This window comes from Lissotriton helveticus, chromosome 6 (genome assembly GCF_964261635.1).
Source record: "Lissotriton helveticus chromosome 6, aLisHel1.1, whole genome shotgun sequence".
NCBI lineage: Eukaryota > Metazoa > Chordata > Amphibia > Caudata > Salamandridae > Lissotriton > Lissotriton helveticus.
In genome coordinates this window covers 1,463,141,962-1,463,167,852 of record NC_136067.1, presented here as the reverse complement: position 1 = coordinate 1,463,167,852, position 25,891 = coordinate 1,463,141,962, and the positions used below count along the sequence as shown (strand labels likewise).

The window sequence follows — 25,891 nt, the reverse complement described above, 5'->3', positions numbered from 1 at the left end:
GAATATAGGCATTAGAAAAGCGCAAATGAAGCACATTTTTTGTTAACTTTTAATATCAGCAAAACAAATTCATACACTAGGTGATGCCATTTCCCCACATTATAGTTTGTGCCCTGTATAGTTTCATTAGCAAAACTGTATGTCACGGGAAAATGTAACAGTTACTTCATTTGGAAATGTGTTCTCTGTAATGTAAGCGTATTATATCGCACACCATGCACACTCCATTCTATGCCACTCCCCTCCCCACCACTCTACTCTACACCACTACATCTATGCCTCTCTACTCTGCACCACTCTACACTATGCCAGTGCGCTCTACCCCACTCTACTGCACCACTCTAATTCTATGCCGTGCACTCCACTATACACCACTGTATGCCATTACACACCACACTATCTCACTCTACTCTGAAGCAATCTACTCCACGCTACTGCACTCTACCCTGCTCTGCGCCACTCCAATCTACTGCACCCTCCACCACTGCATACTACCGTGCACCAATTCACTCTTCTCTGAAGCAATCTACTCTACACCACTGTACTCTAAAACTGCGTTGCGTCACTCTACCCTGCGCCAATCTGGGCCACTCCACTCTTGGCAACTCCGGGCCACTCCTCACCACTCAGGGTCACCCCATGCCAGTGTACTCCACTATGCTCCACTCTAATCTACACTATTACATTCTATGCCGCTGCACTCACGCCGCTATACTCTGCAACATTCTACACCACTGCACACTACAGCACTGCACCCTACTCTTCACTCTACTCTGCACTAATCTACGGCACTGCATGCTATGATGCTGAATAGTATGCCTGCACTCTACACCACTGCACTCTGCAACACTAATCTCTGCCACTGCATTCTATGACACTGAATTGTACGCCCCTGACTTCTATCCCTCTGCACTCAACGCCACTATGCTCTACAACACTATGCCAATGCACGCTACACCAGTCCACTCTACGAGACTCAACTCTATGCCAAATCAATAACACTCTATGCCACTTCACTCTATTCTTCGCCATTCCACTTTATGAAACCCCACACCACTAACTTTTTTAGCCACGATGAACAGCAGCCATGCTTGTGTACAACATGGCTAAAATACATTGGCAAAGGCCATAGCTTTTGCACAAGCGAGACTTATTGGCTTTGCCAATGCTTGTTTTTGCTGAAACCTCTTCTGTCCGGTCATCGCCAAAAGACCCTAGGCAAGCATGTGCTTAATCAAGTTTTAATTTCAAATTCAACTGCTAACCAGGCTACGGAATAGAAAGAGATAACAAAAGTTAATTAATTCACTAAATTCATTCCGCTACATGAGAGTTACGGTGGCATCTTTTTTTCATGACGTCATGGACATCGTTTTCTAGGAGAGATTCTATTGCATTCTGGGCATTTTAGTCTTGGTTTGCGATTCCACTGTACTAATGAAACACACAGGAAAGCTAGGATTAGTCGGTTACAAACACTCGGCTGGAGCAGTGACAGTGACAGTGACAACATGGAGCGAAGGCAATTACCCTATCTAAACAAAGAACTTGCTTTGACCAGGAGTTTTCAATTTAGGTCGAGGAAGGCAAAGTCCATGTCAGATTTTCAGGATAGCAACAAAATTACACTAAATCTAAAACAGATAATTTTTTTAGACTGTGCTTATCCTTAAAACAGGCTTCAATTTAGCTCTTCTAGGAAGGTGGGTACCTCTGGCTTAGACAATGCAATTTATACGTTTGTGCTGAATCTTTATCATTTTTAACACATTTTCAGCTCCATTTCGCTTATAGGTTGAGGCCTCTGCTCAGCTACTCTTCATAGACCCAGTTTTTCCACTGTCCAATAATCACCCCGCCTGAATGACCCTCCAATCTGTATGAAAGAAACCCTTGTTTTCCCACAAGAGTGATACACACAGTTAATGGTTAGTACATCAAATGATGGACTCTTAACAGACAAAAACCTGCTTGACTCTTCAAGACTTATTAACCGTATCGCACACATGATACGCAGACAACAATCAGCAGCCTGGGTCGAAAAAACGGGATGAAAAAAGTATGCATCTAAAAGGATTGTAACTGATTCCTTTATAGGAGGTCTGGTCTATGTAACTAGAAATATGACCTAAAAGGGGGATTATAAACCTCTACCTGAGAAATTCCTAACAGACCTTTGGTTAACAATTAACAAAGAATAATTGAAATCAGCTAGCAACCAACAGCTTATGAACCATCCTTACCATGGAACAACAACAATGCTATTCCAGACAAGGTAATTTAGAAGGCCATGAAGACATTTTCAAGCAGAGAATTCTGATAATTCCGATAATTCCGATACAAAATACCACTATATTTGAACGCATTTTCTACACTGTTAAAAAAAACTGCATACACAAGTGTACAAACAACCAAAGCAATAACGGGCACACAGTTTAAAAAAAGACTTGGTAAAAAATATGATCCATGCTGTATACGCTCAAAATTAAAATGAAGATTTTTTAGTGTTTCATACTCCTGACGAGCCCATAAAGCGCTCTGGTTCATAATGGAATTTTGAGCACCTTTCTCAAACGGCATCATTTAAAGGGTTTTGGTTGTAGTTAGGACTACAAGGAGGTTGGGTAAATTGTGTGAAGTTTAGAGACTTGCTTTAAATATAGTGCAGTGAACTAATAGCTGCATGTAAGCACAAGGCATTGCAAAAAAGTGAGACAAGTCAGTGGCAAAAGTGGATACCGAGCCTCTATTTTTGAGGATGGTCTGCTAAATACAATGTTGTGAGAGGTGTGAGCCAGTTTGTTAATACTCTCAGAAATAAGATGTCAATGTCTATTACTGTTATTGTATCAAGAATCTAGTTCCATATCGTAGCTATCTTAACAGAAAAATAAGTTCCACCAGTGAGACGCTTTTAACAGTGTTGTGGAATTTTTAAAAATAATCTACTTGTCCCATGGACAAAATACGAAGAAAAAAAATCTACTTGTCCTGTATAGACATTTACTTGTCCCTCTGACTCGCTAAATAAAGTATATGTTCTGGTACAGAACCATGCTTACATTTTTATTTTGTTTTAATAAACACAAACACATGGTTTCTAACAATCTTAAAGTAAAATTTGTTATGTAATGATAGTTCTCCTTCTGTGCCCAAAAAAACGTGCAATAACTAGTTCCTAGAGACTTTGTCATCAGTTTCCACAAAGCAAGTTGCTGCCTATTTGCTTGGATAGATCGCTCTAAAAAATCACATTAACAACAGTGAGTGTCACTCTATAGATATAACCGCTAAGACTCTCAAACCCTAGAGAAAGAAGAGGGTTTTGCTGCTTGGGTGGGGGGCAAAATGTTCCTTAGGAGGCATTTGTCCAATGTAACTGTCTAATGTAACTGTGCTGCACTCAGTGCATCACTATGCATGCAAGGAGAGGTGCGCATGGCAAAATGAAGCAGGCCACATATTCACATTTGTTGTACTGCTACTTGTACTGCAGTTGTGTATATTAATATTGTGTCGCTTATCAAGTCAGGTTATATGTATAGAAATAGCACCTTGGGCAGTCCTGTCACAGTTCTGTAAACATCTTGGAATCTTTTTTAATCAGGCTTTGAAGGTAATGAATAGCAAAGAAAGGCATCCTAGGACCACTGGACGGCTGTGTTTCTGAAAGTGTTCTGTTTGCAACAGTGCTCACATCTGGTGTTGTAGAAGATATGTCTCAGGTGGGGGAAATCTGACATGGTCTTGGGTGAGGCATTAGTGCATTTTAGAAATTATGTTTTAGGTTTTTTTTTTGTTTGGTTTTTTTTTTCCAGACGGCTGCGGATCGCATCCTGGGGCGATTTGTTAGCAGATGGAACTTTCAAATCCGCAGAGTTGTTCTTTTCCTCTCATGCTCACACCCCGTTGGATATGTTTTACTACTTGCGCCTGCGCCAAGGGATGAGAGACATCTTACCCGCGTTCCCTGAGGAACCTGAGACCCTTCTTCCACTCCACTTTCTACTATGCTCGCAAGACGGAGCACATTTGGTCGCCGGCCTTTATCGTCAACTCAGAACTGCCGCCATGATGCCGGACGCGAAGGCTCGAGCGCATTGGTGCGCTGATCTGGCCATCAAACTCACCGACGATCACTGGCAGTACTGCTGCGCCTTAACGGCTCGTGTATCAGCCAGTAGCAGACTTAAAATGTTACACTAAAAAATTTCTTCACCGGCTATATTATACTCCAGTAAAAAAACACAGATTTCGCCTGCCTGACAACGACAGGTGTGAACGCTGTCACGCCAACCAGGCGGGCTTCCTACACTTGGCCTGGGAATGCCCTTCTGTCCAGCTATACTGGCAACAGGTGGTTGACGCCCTCACGACAATGACAGGTGAGACCATTGCTATGGAGCCACTCCTCACCTTGCTCGGACACACGCCACACCTCCCGAAATCCTGCAGGAAATTCGTAGATATTGCATTGCTGTTGGCGAAGCGTCGAGTGGCGTGTCGTTGGGGCAAGGTAAGAGCACCTAAATTCAAGGACTGGTTGGCAGATATGATCTATTGTCAGGAACAACACATCACTTTTACTGAAATGGTACCGATCCCTAGCCGACCAAAAGATATCTGGGGGCCGCTGGTCGCTTATTTACTCGCTCAAACAGACGATGATGACGTTCTGCTAGCGGATGACTGAGTTAAATACACGTGGCGCTGCTGACGGATTCCTGTCGTTGCCCGCACCACTTGCTGCATACCACCCTGACACACTGCCCCGCATCTTACCCTAATGTTCACAAGCCTACACAGCGCTCTCCGGTATATTATTCACAAACACCACATAGGCAGACGCGGCTGTTAGACCCTAGTTCGTCCTGCGATCCCCGCTGCCTGCTGCTTCCATACACCCACATTGTTGGACCAGGTACTGTCCTATGGTGCTGCACAGAGCCCGCACCCTCCAGTTTACTAGATACGATCGAGACTGTTGATATATCAAAGCGTAGTACTCAAGGACTAAGGACACATAATGCTATCCTGTTGTCCCTGAACCTCATCCCCCAGTGTGTTTGTGAGACGTCACAGTTTTGTTAATTGTTGGAAACTAAACAAAAAAACAGAAAAAACATTGTTCTACTGCACTGCATCCTCAGATCTATTTAACTTTTTGCACTTGATACCTGTCTCGCAGGATATGCTTATACTTAACGCTGCCGAGCCTCCGGGATGTCGGTCCTATGGCTGTGTTATACTCAGTGCAACTTCCTCGTGACTGTCCACTTGGTGCTGCCGGCCTCCGGGTTGTAGGCATACAAAGCAGTGTAATATCGCTAACATTCAATAAAGCAGTTTGAACGCAAAAAAAAAAAGGTTTAGGTTTTTTTTTGTTTTGTTAGGTGTCTTCCATTTTTAGGTCTCGCAGAACTGCGTTGCAGCGCGCATGCCCTGCTCGCTCTGCGAGGGTTTTGGAATCAAGGAGATTACAGAAGTGGGCTTGAAGCCCCACCCATGATTCTGATTGGCTGTCATCTTTTATGGTATACGTTGTACGCTGGCCTCCGATTGAAAAAGAGGCTTTTTTGTTACCACCCTATCTCCTTTTGGCCTCACCCACCCGGACTGGATCTGTTACACAGTGGGCTTTATCTGGTGGGCGAGCACTCTTTTGGAAATGGACACTGATGGGGACAATGGGCTGCAGCGATATGTGCTTTCCGTTTCTTACTTTAATGAGCGTGGCGACCGCTACTTTATTTATGTATATATTTAAGGCGTCCACTTCAGGGACACCGGCTTACGATTTTTTATTTTACTTTGAAACTGAGCGCGGTGTTGCTTCAAGGACACCACACTCCGTTTCTTGCTATATTTTTTTACTTTAACACTAAGAGCAGCGCCCGCTTCAAGGACACCGCACTCAGTGTTAAAGTTAAAAAAGAAAAAGAAAGCGAGTGCGGTGTCCTTAAAGTGGCGCCGCGCTCAGTTACTGCATGGCATGATACTGATTCACTTAAAAATAACATCCAGTGTTCCTTTTGTCCCCCACCTGTGATTGCTGCTTTCATTCTCGTAAACAAAGGCAGGCAACTGGGAGAGAAGTGAGATTAATGGCACTTGGTATTTACAGCGCCCGGTATTTACTTTGGGCAGACACATTTATTGCAGAATTCGCTCACGTACACTTGCACGACGGTGCAACCACTGTTTACCCGCATCAGCTGAGCCCTCCTGTTCCGCCTATATTATGTGCACATTTTAGAGCCGTTATCAGAGGCAAATGGATGCCAAACAACAGGATTGAATGCAAAATATGTGAAAGCAATTCAAATCAACAGCCAAGAACTTACTATCGCCGACCTCCGCATATAATGGTAGCGCGAGCGTGGGGAGGGAGGGGTGTGCGGGTCAAGCGTCTCATTTGTTGACCAGGGTGTGCTTACTCGTTCAAATGTGTTTATGGGGGGTCAATATCGCGCTGCTTGAATCACGGAGGAAAACTAGAAAAATAAAACAGTCCTACGGCGATTCTTTGTCGTAGATTTCTCATTAAACCCAGTTGGTCTGATCGCTCAGTAAACACTAGATTTAAATTTACTAAAAGTGTATTTATATAGCGCTTACTAATCCTGGCGAGGCGTCAAAGCACTTTACAGCACGTAGCATGCTACACAGGAACCCGAAGTTAGCGGTCAGTCTAACCACTAACGAGCGCTTTAATTGTAACACCAGACTTTGAAAAATACCTGGAAAATGCTGGCTTTCCAGGGCTTTCATTGACTGCACCCCCCCCCCCCCCTTCCTTTGCAAGGGTATGAATCAATGTAATGTCGACCACAGCTAGAGGAAAACCTTGACTTAGTTAAAAGCCCCCTCGCAGGCTGCTCTCTCTTAAGAGAAAAGTTGACCATTTTCAGAAGGAAGCTGGTCCCTGCAATGCAGTAGGTCTCAAATTTATTAGAGTTTGAGCTATTGGCATTCTAAATGACAACGCCTTTTATTTATGGTTTGGTTTTTAAAACATAAGTAAAAGGCATTGTCATTTACAATGCCAATAGGTTCAACTCTAGCGAATGCGAGACCTATTGCATTGCAAATGCTTGTTTTTTTATCCTAGGACTTTGCAGAGTTAGAGCTCATGCTGCCAGTACACACCTGGGAGGTCCTATTTCAATAGAATTGGGAGCTGTGAAATAAAGGTAAAAAAACGGACCTCACTGCAATAGCAGCATTAACCCACTGATCTACAACTACAAATGAAACCTGTGATCAGCTCTTTACATATACTTATGTGTACATTGGCTTTCGGCATGGATCGAGGGGAGGGGTATGTGAGGGGGGGCACAAGGGTTAAACATAAAGGGAATAAAACATACCAGATTGTCTGGTCTCTCCTCTGCTGTCCCTAAGTCGTCTCACCATGCCGGAACAGGGAAGCAGGAAGCACCCAACTCCCAGGCTCCCCATAGCCAATCACAACGCTGCAATGCAGTGCTGTGATTGGTCTGAGCGCCGTGGTTCGGCGCTTAGCCAGGGATTGGGGGCCTGGGCATGATCTCCATATAGGTTGTAATGCAGCCTGCATGGAGAACATGTAAAGTGCGCATGACTGTTCAGCCGGCCAAACAGTCATGGGCACGTAGAGAGGAGCAAACCACTCCTCCCCTGCCCTGCTCTGTAAGCAGAGCAGCCCTGCCGCGAAGCTGCAGCAGCAGGGAAATAAAATGATCATAAATAGTTTTCTTTATTTCACTGCTGCAAAGCAGTGGGGCAGCGCTCCTCCGCCTTAGCAGTGGAGCAGCCACTGTATGTCTAGTGTGTGTGTGTTAGCCCGCTAACATTTCTCCCTGGATGAGTACATTCAATATACAAAATACGTACCAATCTCTGCAGCTGGTTGACTTTTATTTAACAGCACAGACACAGTCACCTTCGTTTGTGTGGATTCCAGATCATCAGCGAAAAAAACAACAACAAACAACCCAGGGAAATGTTTTGCACGTTCTCAAATCTAAATCCTTTCTGATAAGCCATGCTTATGCTTCAAAACATCTTCATTGTGAAATTGCTGCCAATGGAAAATATGCTAGGCAAGCAGAAAGGTTTCTCTAATGTCCAGTTTTTAGGTCGAGTCTAGCGGCAGCACACATATGCTACTCGCTCTGCGAGGCATGCAGTAGTCGGGTATGCGGTGGAAGCCTTGTCCACTCTCCGCCCATATTTGTCATTGGCTTTGTGTCATTGTCCTTCGGAAATGCTGGCTTTTGATTAATTATGAGGCTTATTAGTCCCGCCTTGGTACCACCTGGTCTACATTTGTTGACGTCCATAAGGACTGGACCTTTTACTTGGCTTGTTACACAGTATGCTTTATCTGGTGGGTGAGCACTATTTTGATAATGGACACTGATGGAGACAATGGCTGCTGCAGAGCTATGTGCTCTAAATTGTATGCTTTTTACTTTAATGAGCGCATCGTCCTCTTTAGGGTCACTGCACTCACTTTATTTATTTATATTTAACATTCATGTTGAGCGCAGCATCCACTTCTGGGACATCGTGCTCGGTTTAATTTTTTTATTTAACTTTCATAATGAGCGTGATGCCCGCTTCAGGGACACCACGCTTTGTTTTTTTTGTTGTTTTTTTTTACTTTAATACTGAGCATGGCGCCCGCTTCGAGGACACCGTGCTCAGTGTTAAAGTTTAAAAAAATCAATAAAAAAGAGAAACCAAGCGTGGTGTCCTTGAAGCGGCGCAGTGTTCAGTTTTAAACGTAACCATTTGTAATGCAATAGGTCTCGTATTTACGAAAGTTTAAGCTATTGGTATTGTAAATGACAATGCCTTTTATTTAGGTTTTAAAAAACGAAAATAGGCATGGTCATTTACAATGCCAATAGCTTAAACTCGCGTAAAGGCGAGACCTATTGCACGGCAAATGCTTGTTAGTACAGCCCTCAGTGTGAAGTAACCTGTAGGATTTCAAAATATAAGGTGAGACTCCTGTGTCTACCAATGGTGACATTGAGGTGAATGGACCTTGTAGTCAACTGACCATACAGTCCTCTTACAGTAAATCAGTGTTTCAAAACATGTCCAGATCAGCAAAAGCGTGTGCTCCATTTATCAAATCTTTCAAGCTGTGCAAAGATGTGTGGTTGCAGTGGATGCGGTCTAGGTGCAACAAATGTTGCTTTGGTTTTATCCCATTCTTGCAGATATAAATGCAGTCTTAAACTCAACAAAGAAGCGGTTTTGATCAACACCCTATACCAATTTACTTTCATTCCTTAACCCCTTCCATGCTCGTGACAGAACCACTCCGTCACGAGCCATGGACGTGCTGTGCTGGTGACGAAGTGGTTCCGTCACTGCGTGGCCGCCCCGCCCACGCTGCAGGAATTCCGCACCTGCGCGGCCTGCCTAGGCTCAACCTACAAAAATGTACGAAAGTAGAGAAAACACAGAGGGACAAATAGGAAAAGCAAGCATGATAGAAAAGTAGGAAAGAAAAAGTAATGATGCAGGAAAAAAGATGGGTTAATAGGAGGAAATAAGGAAAGATGAAATTAATGAAAGGTAAAAGGAAATAGGGAAGAAAAGGTAGGAGGTTATGGTGAAGAGATTGCTAGATGGAAGGTTGAGAGGCTGGATGAAAAGAAGAAGAATCAGTAGGTTACAGGATGAATGAGTGGAAGGTTAAGGAATTAAAAGATGGGCAAAAAAGGATGAATGGATGAAAGTATGGATGATATGTGAACATACTGATTTGTGATGCGTGAAAGCATTGATGTATATATGGACCGACGGATGACTAAAGGGAGAAGGTATTTCTAAAGAGAGTAGGGTTTGCTTGCCTCAAGTACTCAGTGCGAGTAGAGGTATGGTTCAAGTGGAGGTGTTTTACTTTTCAAGCCACTCCATTGACCTGGACAATCAGAATAAAACCATAAGTCCTATCACAACACAGCATTCACTCTACTTCCTAAGCCCTTTTCCCCAGTATACTACAATAAGGTGTACTTGCAGGTTTTAGGACGGGGTTTCAATGGATTGTAGGAACAGACTGCACAGAACAAATGTGCTGCTAACAATGGGCAGCACCCGTTAGAGCCAATTCAGTGGTTTACCCAAGCAACAGTATCTACCCAGAACCTTTGTCTATGCAATACCTCATTATCATCAACTCAGCAGCCTTGAGGTCTGCCCCCTAGTGGTTATCTCTGCGGTTGAGCTCCGAGTACTATCTTGTGATCAGATCTACGAGTCAGCTCCTGATCTTGGCTGAATATATCATCTGCTTAGTTCAATGATTAGAACACATTTATTAAATCACTGTTTGGTTAGTCTCCCTCAGGGATATTATTTTCCACACTCTTTCGAGTGCGAGAAATTTGAAGTCGTGCAATTTACATCCCTGCTCCTCCGACATGCTCTCTCAAGTTACTCTTGCTTAGACTTCTGCATTGCTTTGAAGGTCCTGCTACTAGATAAATGTGAAACTATACAGCGAGGTATCGAACAGTTTTTAAATATGCAGATGTGGCATGAGTGTGCTCATAAATGCTTAGGCAATTGAAAAGCTGATTATTGCATGTCATTTTTTACTAGTAAGTGACCAAAAAAAGGCTTTGTGTATAATTTGTTTTTTAAACCAAGACAAAACAAGCATTGGCATAGCTGAAAGGTCTCGCCTTTGGGACCTTATAAGTGTTTAGTTATCCAGCACAATATCCTTGGTGCAACAACATCAACTGTTGCATGACTAAACACTTATAAGGTCCCAAAGGAGAGACCTATTGGCTATGCCAATGCTTGTTAAATATGTTCCATACTTTGCATCACCTTGTGTCACAGAAGCAGTAGTAACAACCTTCAGCTGGATAAATTGGTGAAGCTATAACAAAGGAGTAAATGATGTATATAAAGGGCTTTGATCTTATGAGGCATGAAACAAACTGCTACTGTTAATAGCACCTACAATTTTTAAATGAAGATAATTTTGAATAAATGAAAGAAAGTAGCTCTTATTGCAAAAATCGGGCTTTTCTTTGTATATTGAAATATCGACTTTAAAGGGTGAAGCTCAATCAACAATCAAGAGACCAAACATTTGAGAGCTACGTAAAGTAGATACTGTATGTCAGTACTACAATGATCCATCTTACTCATGTGTTTGTGACAGCACTCATTCCGCCTAATTTTACACTTCAGCGCATTTTCTGCAAACGAACGCTAAACACCATAGGTAGATTTTGTACCCCTCAGCGATTAATACATTATTTTTTGGCAACCATTGGCGTGCGCAGGAGGATGCGAAAGATAAGGTACGAAAACCCCGGAAAGGTGCTTTGCCCAGCAATACACGGTGCTTTGCTTTGTATTGTATTGTAATTGCATTTATATAGTGCTTACTACCCCTGACGAGGCGTCAAGGTGCTTTTTCAGCGGGTAGCATGCTACTCGGGGACCCATAGAGGATTAGTGTTGAATTAGTATAGTGAAACATGCAAGTACATTTTAAGTGGTGGATAGGTTAGTCAGTTATTTGGATTTGGAATGATAGCAGAAGGATAGAGGAGGACAAAGGTTTGTATTTATTTATCGCTCGCTTGTTGACGCACGCTATTCAGGAAGCCTATAAAGGATTAGTGGTGAATTAATATGGTGAAATATGAGGTAATTTCAGTGGTGGATATTAGTCTGTTACTTGGAGTGAGAAGGATAGAGGAGGGATAAAAGGGGAAGAAAGATTTGCATTCATATTGCACTTGTTACCCCTGATGGGTGTTGAAGCGCTTTTCTGGCGAGTAGCACACCATTCCGTAACCCATAAAGGATTAGTGTTGAAAATGAGTATAGTATAAATATGAAGTAATTCGAGTAGTAGATATGTTAGTCAGTTATTTGGGCAGTATATTAGTATAGTTGAATATGGAATTTGAGAAGTGAACATGTTAGTCTGTTAATTTTGATTGAAAAGGATAGTGGAGGGATAAAAGAGTGAAGGATTTTTTTTCTTTTTTTTAGGTCTTAGCAGTAGGAAGAGGCTTTTGGATGAGTAAAAAGGAGTTTTGGAGGGAAGGAGTCAGAGGGGAGAGTTTAGAAAGGTTTGTTTTAGGGGATTGGTGTAGTAAAAAGAGGTGTCAGATGATGCAAGGAGGGGTAGCGCCGGAGAGAGTCTAGAAAGGGTTATTTTGGTGATCATAGTAGTGGTATGGGGTTTGGGATAAAAGAGAGTGGATGTAGAGGATACATTGATAGATGTATAGGATGAGAGATAGGGTAGTGCATTAGAAGGAGTAGTAGAAAGAAGTTTGAGATGAGTCAGAAGGTTGGGCTAGAAGATATATTGAGCGAAGTATAGGCTGAGAAATAGGCTAGTGCATTGGAAATGCTAAATTAGAAGAAAGTGATAAATATATAGATCCATAAGTACATTGAAAGTATATAGAGACATAAAGGAAGTAAGTAGATTTAGATTAAATATATTGATAGAGGCACAGAGGCACTTCCTGGAGTCTGCTCACTGCAATCTGGGGCACATGTAGGCTGCAACTCACAAGATGATTTGGGGTGAACCCAGCAAGGACTTAAGGGGCCTGGGCAGGTGTGAGAGGAGGGCTAAGACTTGCCTGGTAGCTGAATAGCCAATGGTCTGCTGGCCTGGGGGTGGGGTCTGGGCAGCTGCTTCTCCTGTTCAGAATCTCCTAGGAGACAGACAGGCTCAATCCACAACTTTGGACTTCTGCAGGTAAAGGCTTCACTAACTCGAAATCTAACAATACTGTTTGAATAAAGCTTTACTCCACCTGCTGGCCAAAAAAACGAAGTGCACAGGCCCCAGTAAAACAGTTTAAATAGCTCACAGAGGCACCCTCTGATGTAGAATATCCCTGTTGCTGGGGGGGTGGGGGGGAGCAGGGGGGCTGGCCTCACTGGCTTGTGAACACAAAATGGTGGCTGGGGGTGCACTGTTTCAGCACACAGGTCTAAGCAAAGAGCAAAGGAGAAATTTGGAGGGAAAACAGATTTGTCACCAAGGAATGAGAGGGACAACCTACAGAGGTTGGACTGCAAATCCCACAATTCAACACACTAAATGGAGGCAATCATGGGCAGGGTAAACCACAAATTTAAAACATAACACAGGTGATAAAATATGCAATTACAGGCAGGCTAAAACTACAATTTTTAACTGTAACAACCACAGGCATAGACAGTAAACACAGAAAGTGAAAATCATCTCCAACAGAGCGCAGAAGGAGCATAACCTATCTCTTTATTGATTTCTGATTGGTCAATAAATTTGACAGTAGCCATCATGAACTCGGACCTGCCTGATCGACGTGAGAGAAGAAGCAACTTTACGAGCTACCTACGACAAATGAGGTGAGAACGACTGGCTCTAATAAAAGAAACAACAAGTGGGAGGGGTGGGGGGAGTGCATGCGCGTACTAAGCATCAAAAGGAAATGGCCTTATGGCAAGAAGTAAACAGGTGGGAGGGGTGGAGGGAGTGCGCGCGCTAAGCATCAAAAGGACATTTTTAAAAAAAACGCCTCAGGCGCTAAAAGCTGGCGGCTGCGCGCACGCGCTCATGCACGCAAGCTTTAGGCTACAGTGGTAGCATTTTTACAAGCGCCCTTACTAAAAGTCTCGCCAGAGTACCGCGCATGCGCTGGCTCAGGCGAGACCTAAAAAGGAAGATCGTTATTATCTCTAGGTACAGCCCTCTGCGTCACTGCATCAATTTTAAAACAACTTCCTCAATTTCATTCTTTCAAATGATTCAGGCACAAAAGCAATACATTTAAAGAAAAGAAGAAAAAACACTGCAAGTAGCCAGCAGATAGATTTGAAAGCCTATTACTTTGATGTGGATTATAAATACAAAACAGAGGCTTTATTTAAGCTAAAGTCGACAACCTTGTTCCACTATCAATGTCACTCGCACTTACTTAGCATGCCTGAGACAAGAAGACCAAGAACAAACCAAAAACCATACTGAGACAACTTTCATTTCCAACCAATTGCACTAAGTTTAGTAACAGTCAGTCGGTATCAAGACAAATTACTGTCAAGTACCTTGTATGGCATTTTTGATAAGGCTGGTGATGACACGTGCCCTTTACACATGAAGCATATTTCATCACAACAGACCTTTAAAAGAATAAAATCCTAAACAGCATCCAACACTCATTTCCTAATAAAAAATGAAAATATGACAAATGCAAAGTGGCTGGACACGACTTCACAGCCTACAAAAACGGAGACATTCAAATCTCCAACCAGGCATCACCTGTGAAATCATCACTAACTGGGAACATTTCAACAACAACCAAGCCTTGGAAAAGTCAACAGGTCTGGCCCTGAAAGGTTATGTTTATGGCAGACTGTTATATTGTTTTTCTGGCAAGCACATGCAAAATAAATGGAAATATTAAAAGTAACAAGCATTGGCAAAGCCAATAGATTTCGCCAATGGGTTGTAGCCACGCTGCACAGCGTCTGCAATGCTTCGCAGCATAGCTAAAGTAAAATGTAAAAAAAACTTTGTGTAGCTGCCAGCCTCATTGTGTATATTTACAACAAGGGGTGGTGATGGACAGAGTCTCTGAATTAAGCAGAATACTCTCACCCAGTCAAGAGATCAGGGCTAGATCCAACACCGTTTTTTAGCTCATTGCACCATCCCAGTTTCAGAACCTGGCTGTATGCAAATTAGTCTGTCCCTGGCCCAGTGCATCATGGGAACAGGGCAGACCAGACTACAAAAGCCAATTCTTACACTGGGAAGGAAACAAGCTTCCGGGGACCGGTTTCTGGCATTTCAGCCGTCTTCGGCCCGGCTTGCTTGAATCCTGATGGTGCAATGAGCAAGGGACTCACATCTGAGTATACCCTTCCACGCTTAGGGTGGACAAAAATATTTACAACAAGGGGTGGTGATGGACAGAGTCTCTGAATTAAGCAGAATACTCTCACCCAGTCAAGAGATCAGGGCTAGATCCAACACCGTTTTTTAGCTCATTGCACCATCCCAGTTTCAGAACCTGGCTGTATGCAAATTAGTCTGTCCCTGGCCCAATGCATCATGGGAACAGGGCAGACCAGTCCCTCACCACCCCTTGTTGTAAATATTTTTGTCCACCCTAAGCGTGGAAGGGTATACTCAGACATGAGTCCCTTGCTCATTGCACCATCAGGATTCAAGCAAGCCGGGCCGAAGACGGCTGTAATGCCAGAAACCGGTCCCCGGAAGCTTGTTTCCTTCCCAGTGTAAGAATTGGCTTTTGTAGTTTGGTTTGCCCTGTTCCCATCATGCACTGGGACAGGAACAGACTAATTTGCATACAGCCGGGTTCTGAAACTGGGATGGTGCATGGAGCTAAAAAACGGTGTTGGATCTAGCCCTGATCTCTTGACTGGGTGAGAGTATTCTGCTTAATTCAGAGACTCTGTCCCTCACCACCCCTTGTTGTAAATATTTTTGTCCACCCTAAGCGTGGAAGGGTATACTCAGACATGAGTCCCTTGCTCATTGCACCATCAGGATTCAGGCAAGCCGGGCCGAAGACGGCTGTAATGCCAGAAACCGGTCCCCGGAAGCTTGTTTCCTTCCCAGTGTAAGAATTGGCTTTTGTAGTTTGGTTTGCCCTGTTCCCATCATGCACTGGGACAGGAACAGACTAATTTGCATACACCCGGGTTCTGAAACTGGGATGGTGCATTGAGCTAAAAAACGGTGTTGGATCTAGCCCTGATCTCTTGACTGGGTGAGAGTATTCTGCTTAATTCAGAGACTCTGTCCCTCACCACCCCTTGTTGTAAATAGCCTCATTGTGTAGACACCATGCATGTTCGTCGACAAAATGACATGGACACTTATTTTTTTATTACCGATCTTACTTGGATCAGTATCTAAAAACAAACGTGCAAGAGCGTTTTTTAATACTTTTTAAAGAAATCAGGGAAATGGAAACAGGGAGAGCAAGGGATGAAGCAACATGGGGAGGGCAGGGGAACACAGCAGCAACACGGGGAAAGGCAGAGGGACACCAAAGCAACAGAAGAATGGCAGAGACGTAACAGAAAGTGTCCATGTCATTTTGAAGACTATCATGCAGGGTGCCTACACAATGGGGCTGCCAGCCACACAAAATTATTTCACATTGTTCTTTAGCTATGCTGCATGGCTACAAACCATTGGTGAGACCTATTGGCTTTGAAATTAGCTTAATCGCTGCTCCATCAATGATGTTGCTTTTCAGACAAGTCATAATTTCAGCTGCCAGCTGTGCAGCTTCGGACACTACACTGGGGTCAAGGGTTCAGTCCTAAAAAGGGACAGAAACTGGAATAGTCATCATGGACCTCATTGTGCACCCAAATCGGATTCCGGTAAACTAAGCAATATCACTCTCTCTTTTTTATTACCCAGCTTCACACTACAAAGAAACAATCACAAACTTCATAATTGTTAGCAGGATGTAAGAATAATAGTCGTTACTTGTCGCACTGCAGTACTTTTCCCCCAACCTGTCGGCGCGCCTTCTAAAAAGACTTTTAAAGAGAGTATTCACTTTTAGACTTGCAGATAGAATGGACTTTGCTTTGTCATGTTTTAAGAGTATGTGTCTAGCGTGTTTTAGTGAAATATATATATTTTTTCTTAAGGCTGCCAATTAACACTGGCCAAGGTATCTAATCTTCTGGTGTCTCCATAAACAACTGTCCCAAACTACTCCAGATGTTAGTGTGAACATATTCGATTTCTGAACCCAACCATGCATAAGTTGTACGCTCCTCGTGAACCTTGGCACACTCCTCCCGAAGCAGGGACCCCATCCACCTCGATGTGTGTAAAATTCTTAAAGTGCACCCACTAAAATCAACTAGACTTCAAGCACGCATCATTCCCTTGGTGTAAGCAGGTGGCTTGCATACTGTTTAGATTGCCAATGAGCGACTTCAAATCAAAGACGTAGATTTAAAAAAAAAATGGAAGGGGGTAGAATGGGTAGATGACACTGATCTGATGTTCACTCTTCCACACTTCTGGAGCCTACGCATACTCATACACGAATCTAGGGTCCAAGCATTCTATCCAGGACCATTATTCATATTGTATCATAACTCGGCCCGCAGTTCAATGCCATCACAAATGAATAACACAAATACACCCCCTGCTCAGCTACACTAAAAACACCAAATTGTTTAGGGCCTCAAAGATATTCACAATGCACCCTTGAATATAGGGATTCTTGGAGCTGACGGATTTACCAGCAAGTGCAATCTTGGAAGACTAAGCCAGTATAGCAGTTATAATAGAACACACATGGACCCTAAATAACCTTGCAAGACCAAATGAGCCTGACCAGAGTTCAGCGCTTCTCACCATTCCACACAAGGACACACCACCTTTTTAGGTCTCGCAGACCTGCGTTGCAGTGCGCATGGACTGCTCGCTCTGCGAGGCTTCTTGTAATCGGGTTAGTTCAGAAGTGGAGTGGTAGCCCCGCCCCTTCTTACTATTGGCTTGCGCCATCGTTCATGTTAAACGCTAGCTTTCAATTGGAAATAAGGCTTGTTAGTCCCTCCTTGTTACCGCCCTGTCTCCTTTTGGCATCGCCAACCCGGACTAGATCTTTTACTTGCGGCGTTACACAGGTGTCTTTTAATTACTGGGTAAGCAATGTATTTTTACCATTTGTGTATGGTCGTTTAACATTGTGGTAGCTTAAATACTCATAAAGGCTGTTATGTTATTTTGTAACTTGTTAAGTTTTTGGTTATGTGTTTTTCTGACGGGCGTCTCTTTGTGACCCACCCTTGGTTCATTTGTCTCTTCCCCACTCCCCTCCGAGATCTCAGATTATTTATGTGTGATTAGGTGATACATCCCACCCCAGGCTCGAACCCTGTTCTCCAGCTCCAATGTCGGCAGCGTTATATGTTGAGCCACCTCCTCGCTTCGATTCTCTGCGACGTTTGAAATGCTACATGTGCCATTTTTTTTTATTCTATAATGCTGAACAACTTGTAATTGTTTAGTTTCCTGCGCTGGGGCCGCTTCACGAACTGGTGGAAGGAGGCTTTTACTCAACAAATACACCCACACAAACCCCTCCTGTCCTCAGCAACTCTGCCACAGCTTCTTGATGGCGCGGGTCGTGCTTCCTGGGCTGCGGATGCCAGCGATACTGGTCGCTCTCTGCGTTCTTTCCCAACACGGAGGTGAGAGTCTGGGTGCAGGCGCTGTTTTTTTAAAAAGGGGGCTAGATAGCGCACTTAAAAAACATACACCGCCAAAGCCGAATGTTGTCTAATGACATCATCAGGGTCGATGCCGCAAGCACATGCCTGGAGTGAGTCACATCTTCCTCATGGCCTGCCTGCAAAGGGGTCGCAAGAACAAGTCAGTCACAGCAGCCGCCACAGCAGAATGTTGTTCCGCAGTGAACCTGCCATACGCTTGCTCCGGGCTCTGGTCACTTAGTCTAGTTTTAAGCTATACAGCCTTCTTGCCCTTTGCCACAGTATTGCTATTAATAGCAAAAACTGATCGTGCTATCGATTAACTGGATTTTAAAACAGTTGAGCATTTGAGAGACAGTATGTTTCCGGCAAGAGCAAAACGCAGACCCCAAAAAAGTAGTGAAGATTGCTGTTAAAAGTTGCAAACGTTTTTTTCTAACTTTACACTGGATAGCACAATACTGTCTCTCGCTAGTCTCCTCGTGCTCTCCCCACGCCAGGAAACAGCAGTCTATGCTGTACTCCAGACCTTGTGAACTGCGGGCAGCCTCCATGCTGTCAGCTGGGCAAGGACATACACCCGAGAAAGGAAGCCCCTTGATTGCCTCCATCAGGTAAAAGGCTATTGCCTCTGTGGAGCACATCAGGAACTGCTACCTTATCTGGTGCATGCAGGGCAATACGTTTAAAATGAGTGAGTCTGGCAGGAAAAATATAAATGTTGGTGCGGTCTGACATGCTTCGGGCTCAGGACCTTTGGTTGGTCTCATACTTTGCTCCTTGACCGCGGCCTCTGGCTGCTACAACCTCCTCTGCATCTGAACAATCAACCCCACACCTTGCGCTTCACTCTGTAGAGAGCCGCTTAGGGCGCACAAGATCAGCAGTCTTAATTATTGCAATATCCTCCTCTCAGCACCCCTTCCAATTTCGTTGCTGCTTCGAACCTCAGGAAAAGGTGCTCCGGTTTGTGATAGCCATCCTCCACAACATTTCATGGTTATCCTATGGAGAGCAAGCAGGGTGACCCCGATCTAATTTCCTCATCCTTCAATGGCCTCACCACTCCATACCATGTAATGACAATTTCCTAGTAACAACAGAGGACTTTGACCACCACCCATAGATCATCTCCTGGGTTATCGAAATGGCAGCAAAATGTGTTGGGAGTGCTTTGTTAGTGTTTATAGCTCCGATCATATACAACTCTCACTTCACACTTCTTCACTGCACTATTTATCACTACTTTGGAGACATCACAGGCCTGTCTCTTCCTCTAGTATTTACAATCTAACAAGCGGTCAAAAAGGCCATTTATTGCAATGCAATAGGGGTCACATTTCCAAGAGTTTAAACTATTAGTATTGTAAATGACAATGCCTCTTTTTTATGTTTTAAAAGCCAAAACATAAATAAAAGGCACTGTCATTTACAATGGGAATAGCTCAAACTCGAGCAAATGCGAGACCTATTGCATTGCAAATGCTTATCTGAACTGCAGTCAAGGCTTTATTTTGCATCGCCTGTAGTTAAACCATGGGAATATCTACCCCACAATCTGCATAGCATACAGAAGGTACGTGGACAGCAAGGATCTCCTCTTACCAGATGAAAAGATGGCTTTGTACTTTACGAGTGTCATCAGCAAGATGGCTTTATATTTACGAGTGTCATCAACAAGTGTGAAGCACGAGACTGTAAATTGAAACCCTAAACTGCATTTCCAGTAAGTTATTTAACAGACTAGGGCTAGGCTGGACCAAAGTCACTGAACGAAGCTTCACGGTTGTGCATAAATGCCATCAGTGCGAGGAGCTTTGCCTGCACCCACGGAATTCACAAGTGAATGAGCATGCCAGTGATCATGAGAGGGAAATAAAATAGAAAAGGAAAGATTGCAAATGAAGAAAGAATATATTCGAAGCAGAAAACAAACAGAAGATGTAAAAACAAAAAAGAAGGTAACATACATAGATCCTGGAAAAAGAAGAACTAAGAATGAAATCAAAAATTGGGAAGAAAAAAATAACAAGCATTAAAAATGCAATAGGTCTCGCCTTTCATTAAGTTAAAGCCATTTGCTTTGCTATACAATACCATTAGCAAAGCAAATGGCGTTAACTTAATCAAAGGCAAGACCTATTGCATTTTCAATGTGTGTTATGACTGCCTCAGAATGCAGCGCCAAATCAGATTGGAGTTAGAGATCGTGAAGCAAAAGCACGCAAGACTAGGTGACTTTGTCAAACTGTCTCAAGCGAAGAGAAGCCAAGGAAGACTCAGAGCAAAGAATCTGGATTGAATTATCTACAAACATGGGCCCATACAGTGACTATCTACATTATTGCATAGAGTCCCTACAAATAACCAAGCTGTGGGAACTCCCAACGTAATTACAAGTCTTTAGGAAACATGTCAAAAACATTACGCGTGAGCTTTCGCTTTTGGAGGATAATGTTATGTTATGTTATTATTATTTGTACCGCGCACAGCTAAAGCGTGCTCACCCATAGATTACCACCCAATCCTATAAAACCTTTGAGTTGCAGGAAAACCTAAGTTCTACTTATTCACTCCATGAAAAAATTAAAATAATGCGCTTATATTTGGGAGATTTCCCACCTTTGATACTTTCTCCAAAATATCTTGAAAAAGGAAATAATGAAACTTGCAGACTGTAATAAATCTCTCAAAACGTTTACGCACATTATTTGCATTTACCCAGTATTCCTGACAGAGCAACGACAATTTCTACAGTATTCTCTCACTTCACTGGGAGTGTGAACTTTCCGTCAAGCAGTTAAAGCATGTTTAAACAGGGGCAATTGAAAACAAGTTACGTGAATTTTATGACCTTGTGTACACTGCTTCTGGCACTGGTAGAAAAGACAATATTTCTTGATGAGTTTCTAAGATGCCCTTCCAAAATGAATTTTATGTCCTGGTGTAAAATTGTTGTTAGCACCGGTATTAAGGATAATATCTCTTAATGAGCTCTTAAGTTGTCCTTTTAATTGTATTTTTAAGACTCGCTTTTATTGTGCTCTTTTTATATGCAGTGGTTTTCATAAACTAAGCATGTTTTATCAAATTTAAATTTGAAATTTTAGATCTTCATAGACAGAGTACTTTCAAAGGTTTTTTTTCCTGTCAGAAGGTTGGTAAACTCAATTGGCCATAAACTTAGCTGTAATATTATGAAATACGAAATGTTCCTTTGCTTTTAAAGGCAACTCATTGTGTCCCTGCTAAAATAGGCAGCTAGGGCTTTTCCACTAAGAAATACTAAACTGGCTGCTGATGCCGCCCCGTGTGGCTATTTTTGTAGATCAGCAGTGCAAAACTTTTTCAGAGAAGGTTATTTTTAACTCTACGTTAAAGGTTAGTTTGTGGCTTTGGTAAATGTTGCATATTTTGAGACAAACATCATCCTTTGCCGCATAATCTCGTTGTCCAACAGAAAACGGTATTCATCCTAGTCCATCCTAGACTGATCACAGATTACAAAAACACTGACTAAGAAAGGCAATGCGCATCTTCGTAGTCTGTAGGCTAACGAGCCATCGCTGCACAGTCACCTGACTCCCACCCCACCCAGTCAGTGATGTCTTTCAGTTGGTGGTTGCTTGTTTTGTCAATAAAGTTCCCTACTGAACCGCCTGATGTACTGAGAGAGGTGTGGTTTGACTCCAGATCAAAAACACATGGCTCGTTTTACTATATTAAGTACAGGGTGGAGATAGTCATTCATTATTTTAAATACAAACAGCGCCCTTCAAGCATGCAGGAGGGATTAAAACTGATATTAATAAAGTACGAAGAATAACCATGAATGGGTCACTTTATATAGTGTACCTGTACAAGCAAAAAAAGTTTGCTCACTTTTGCATTTCTAATAAATGGAAGCGCACGTATGTGATATTCCCACGAGAACTATCTAGCTGACTGTTCTGCAAGACGGCTGTCAGTCTGAAAGTGGACCTCGCGGGGGTAACACAGAATGAGACAACAATTGACGTCGAGGGGGAGGCCAATTCAAATGAGGCAGAATAAAAGGAGTGCGCCTTTAATTGCATGAAGCCTGCACAAGTACAGGTTTAAAATCTACTTATCGAAACAGCGTATTTGTTTTACGAGCTGGAACAAACTTTCAGGGAAGAAAATCAAAAATTGGTACCTTTTACTGAAAATAAAAACATCTCTTTTTGGTGTATAATGCCATCTTGGACATGCTGCATTCTGTCTAAGCCCCCACACTTTCCCCATTCAGAGGCCCCAATGCAGCCAGGGAAGGAAGACCGTCATCTATGCAATGCTGAGAAAGTTTGAAAATAATCCATCTGACTTTTCAAAGCCTGCAAGTTTCTGTTTGCAGCGTAATAGAAATCAGCAAGAGAGGAGCATTCATTGACTACTTGCGTTTCCTGCAGAGAATCACAAATTCAGCATAGTACTTTTTCAAACCCCTTAACTTTTTATTTTTCACCCCCATAGTCTTTTAGGCACTACGTCCTGATAGAACTCTACCAGCTGCCCTTCATTGCCAACGGTGTGTTCAAAACTAGCTGGCGTAGCTAGGAAGCCATAATGGCCTGCACCCTTGCCTATCTGACAAAACTCCCCGTGACTGGTGGCTCTCAGCACCCACGCAGCAAGGACACCGCCAGCGAACAAATAAGTGTCAAAGAAAACACAAGGCAGCAGTCGTCCCTATTTGTGCACACGGGGTCTTGAACGACGTCTACCAACACGACCGGAGAATGAAGGAGGGGAGGAGCGAAGAGAAGACAAGCTGTCGTCAGTGTGAAAAATATAGTGCGCCGGTCTACCGCCACGAGTAAAGCATCCAGTCCCCGCATGCACATCTTCTGTCCGTCCGCGTGAACATCTGGAATCCGTATTGATTCCAAAAGGCCCTCACATGGCGGGTGCAGCGCATGCGCGCTGCTAATACCAGGCGAGACCTAAAAAGACACCAATCATATCCGAGGAAGCAAGGGTCTACAGCACCTAGATAAGTTGAAACTCGCAAAGCACCGATCCTGTCATTCTTCAGAATCAGCCTAACGTCATTCTATACTCCTTTTGGGTGGGCTGGTAGTTCTAGCTCTAATCACGACCAGAAGGACATGGAAGGCAGTAACTCAAGAGAATACAAAATAGCGCTTGAAAGTAAAGGACTTGCAGTGTCCATTCTGAATTGGGCAGAACGTACAGTTGAATGGATTTAACATGCCATTCAACAAAAACGCAATTTGGATGCCATTTTGCATTCTGCCTTTAGTCCATGCTGTCAGCTACCGCTCACCTGTGCTTCAGCAAAGAGTACCCTGCCAATCTGATGCACTAATTTTTAGGTCGCTGGACACATGTGATCAGACAAAATGCAGTCACTCTCAGTGCAGGACAACCAATGGATGAAGTATGTTCTTCCACATGCTGTTCAATGTGGTGGGCAGGAACAATAAGTGAAGAACATTTGAACAGACCAATGGGTGAAGAGAGGCGACTGAAAGCCCCTGTATGCACATGCATATGCATACATTTTTCTTAGGATTTTTTTGATAACATGAGGCTGGCGAAACAACTAAAGTGGTCTTCAGGTCACAACTAAAAAATAACCTCTAATAACTCCTAACCTTCAGTGAGTGCAATACAAAAACCGAGAGGAACTAGGTGTAAAATATAGCAGCGAGATAGGCAAATCGTTTTATGAATTCAGTACCAAGATTTTCCATGGAAAAATTATTAAACGGCATTAAAGCCTCACAACATTTCAATCCTTAAATTCATAAATGTGTCATTTAAATATTTATATCCAAATTACAACTATTTAGTTATTCATAAAAATGCTAACTATTTGATGCCGATTTTATAGCACCAGGAAGTTTGCATTTCAGTTAAAAAGATTCAATTTAGAAAGGTGGAAGACACAACCTAAAAGCTTTAAAGTGCTCATAATAAAAGCTTATATGTGCTCATTGCACATTGATTCATAGCTTCTGAAGTTAGTAATAACCTCTTACGTTTGCTCCTAACTAAACAGTGAAGCAAGGGTAGTAACCAAACAATACTTTAGGTCAGAAAGTAGCACATATCACTAACAATCTACTCAAGCCTGCTTGAAACATTTATGTACTGTGATACATTCTATGAATGCTGACTACATACTTCACAACCCCACCTGCCTGGCTGGTTCTACTGGGAGCAATGGGACTGCCACATACCGGTCACTGAAGTTCAAGCAAGGGCTACTAGCAGTTAGGCAGATTCCACATCTTAAGGTAATGGCATCATACGATTTGGGTTGAGACACAGATGTGATCAAAAAAAATATTGACGATTACCAGCAATTAAATCCAAAAAGGTATGATGATCCTAAATATGAGGGAAGTTATGAAAGGAAGGGTACTGCTGTCAAGTGGCTAAATACAGTGCCAATATGCAATTTAAACACTGGCGCATTTGCAACTTTCTAACACTACAGTGGGGGAGGGGATGTGCATGACAGATGAGGGTTTAGTCTACATGGAGACAGAAACGGAGAGGTTGCATGTTCTGGGTCGAAAGGGAGAGCGGCCTTATTTGTAGAAGGGAGCTTCGGATTGTGACAGGGGTGAATAAGTGTAGGACAACTGCTGCAGCTACTCTAGCAGGGCCAGATAACCCCCCCCCCCAATATGCTATGAATAAATTCATCGATCTTAGCAACACACTATGCTTGTAGAGGTATGTTCCCAAATCTTGGGTTCCTTTGTTAGGCAGACCACTCCAAGATGGCCACAAAGCATGCATGCAGTTGGAAAACATATGTGTGCAAAAACATATGTGTGCAAGTGTCATGAAGACGTACTATTATTCCGTTTGTATTTGTTTTGTTATTTACAGTTGAAATATGGATTGGAGTAATACATATAACAAAATAAAATGTGTGCAAAAGAGCATTTTGAAAAAGGAGCAGCTTGCCAGAAAATTGTAGATGCCAGATACCTTCGCTCCCTCTAATAATTACAATGGTGGGGGGAAGGGGATCGATAGAGCAGGTTGGAGGGGCCAGAGTGGAGTATTTTTTTTTTTTTTATGAATAAATAAAAGCCAGGTGGGGCAGGGGAAGCAATGCACAAAAGGTGGAGAGGTGAAGAGGTAGAGGAAAGTGGTGAAAGGAATGTTAGGGGGGGAAGAACCATGCAGAAAAGAGTAAGAACACATGCACTTCCACAGAGTGCTGGAAAAAAAAATCAGTTCCAAAACATAGGAGCCAATACCAGCAGTGGGAGGATAAAAATCAATCGAACAGAACAATGTGAGACCAAAATTCTCCTTGGTGGGACAAACACAAGAATAGGGACAAAAGACTTCAAGTGAAGAGCAGTAAAGTGAGACAGACAACAAAGCCCTCCAATCATAAGCAAGTGATGGACTCAGACAAGACTACGTATAATGAAAACAACAGGGCTGTCCAACAAACAAAGCTGCAAGTAGCGGAGACCTAAAAAGAACACTCTCCCATGGACCACACAACCTAATCACGACTAAAGGGACCCCCCCCCCCATCACCAACTCTGTAATATCACATAAAATATAAAAGCAATCGAATGCAGTATGCACATTTCTAACAGCAAGTATTTGTGCA

The 25,891-nt window shown here is 43.0% G+C and overlaps 1 protein-coding gene across 5 annotated transcripts in view; it reads right to left on the bottom strand.

The window, feature by feature from the left end:
- The window catches only part of TAB2 (TGF-beta activated kinase 1 (MAP3K7) binding protein 2), a 247,110-nt gene that overhangs the window by 193,739 nt on the left and 27,480 nt on the right, over nucleotides 1-25,891 (bottom strand). The gene's annotated exons all lie outside the window — the stretch shown is intronic.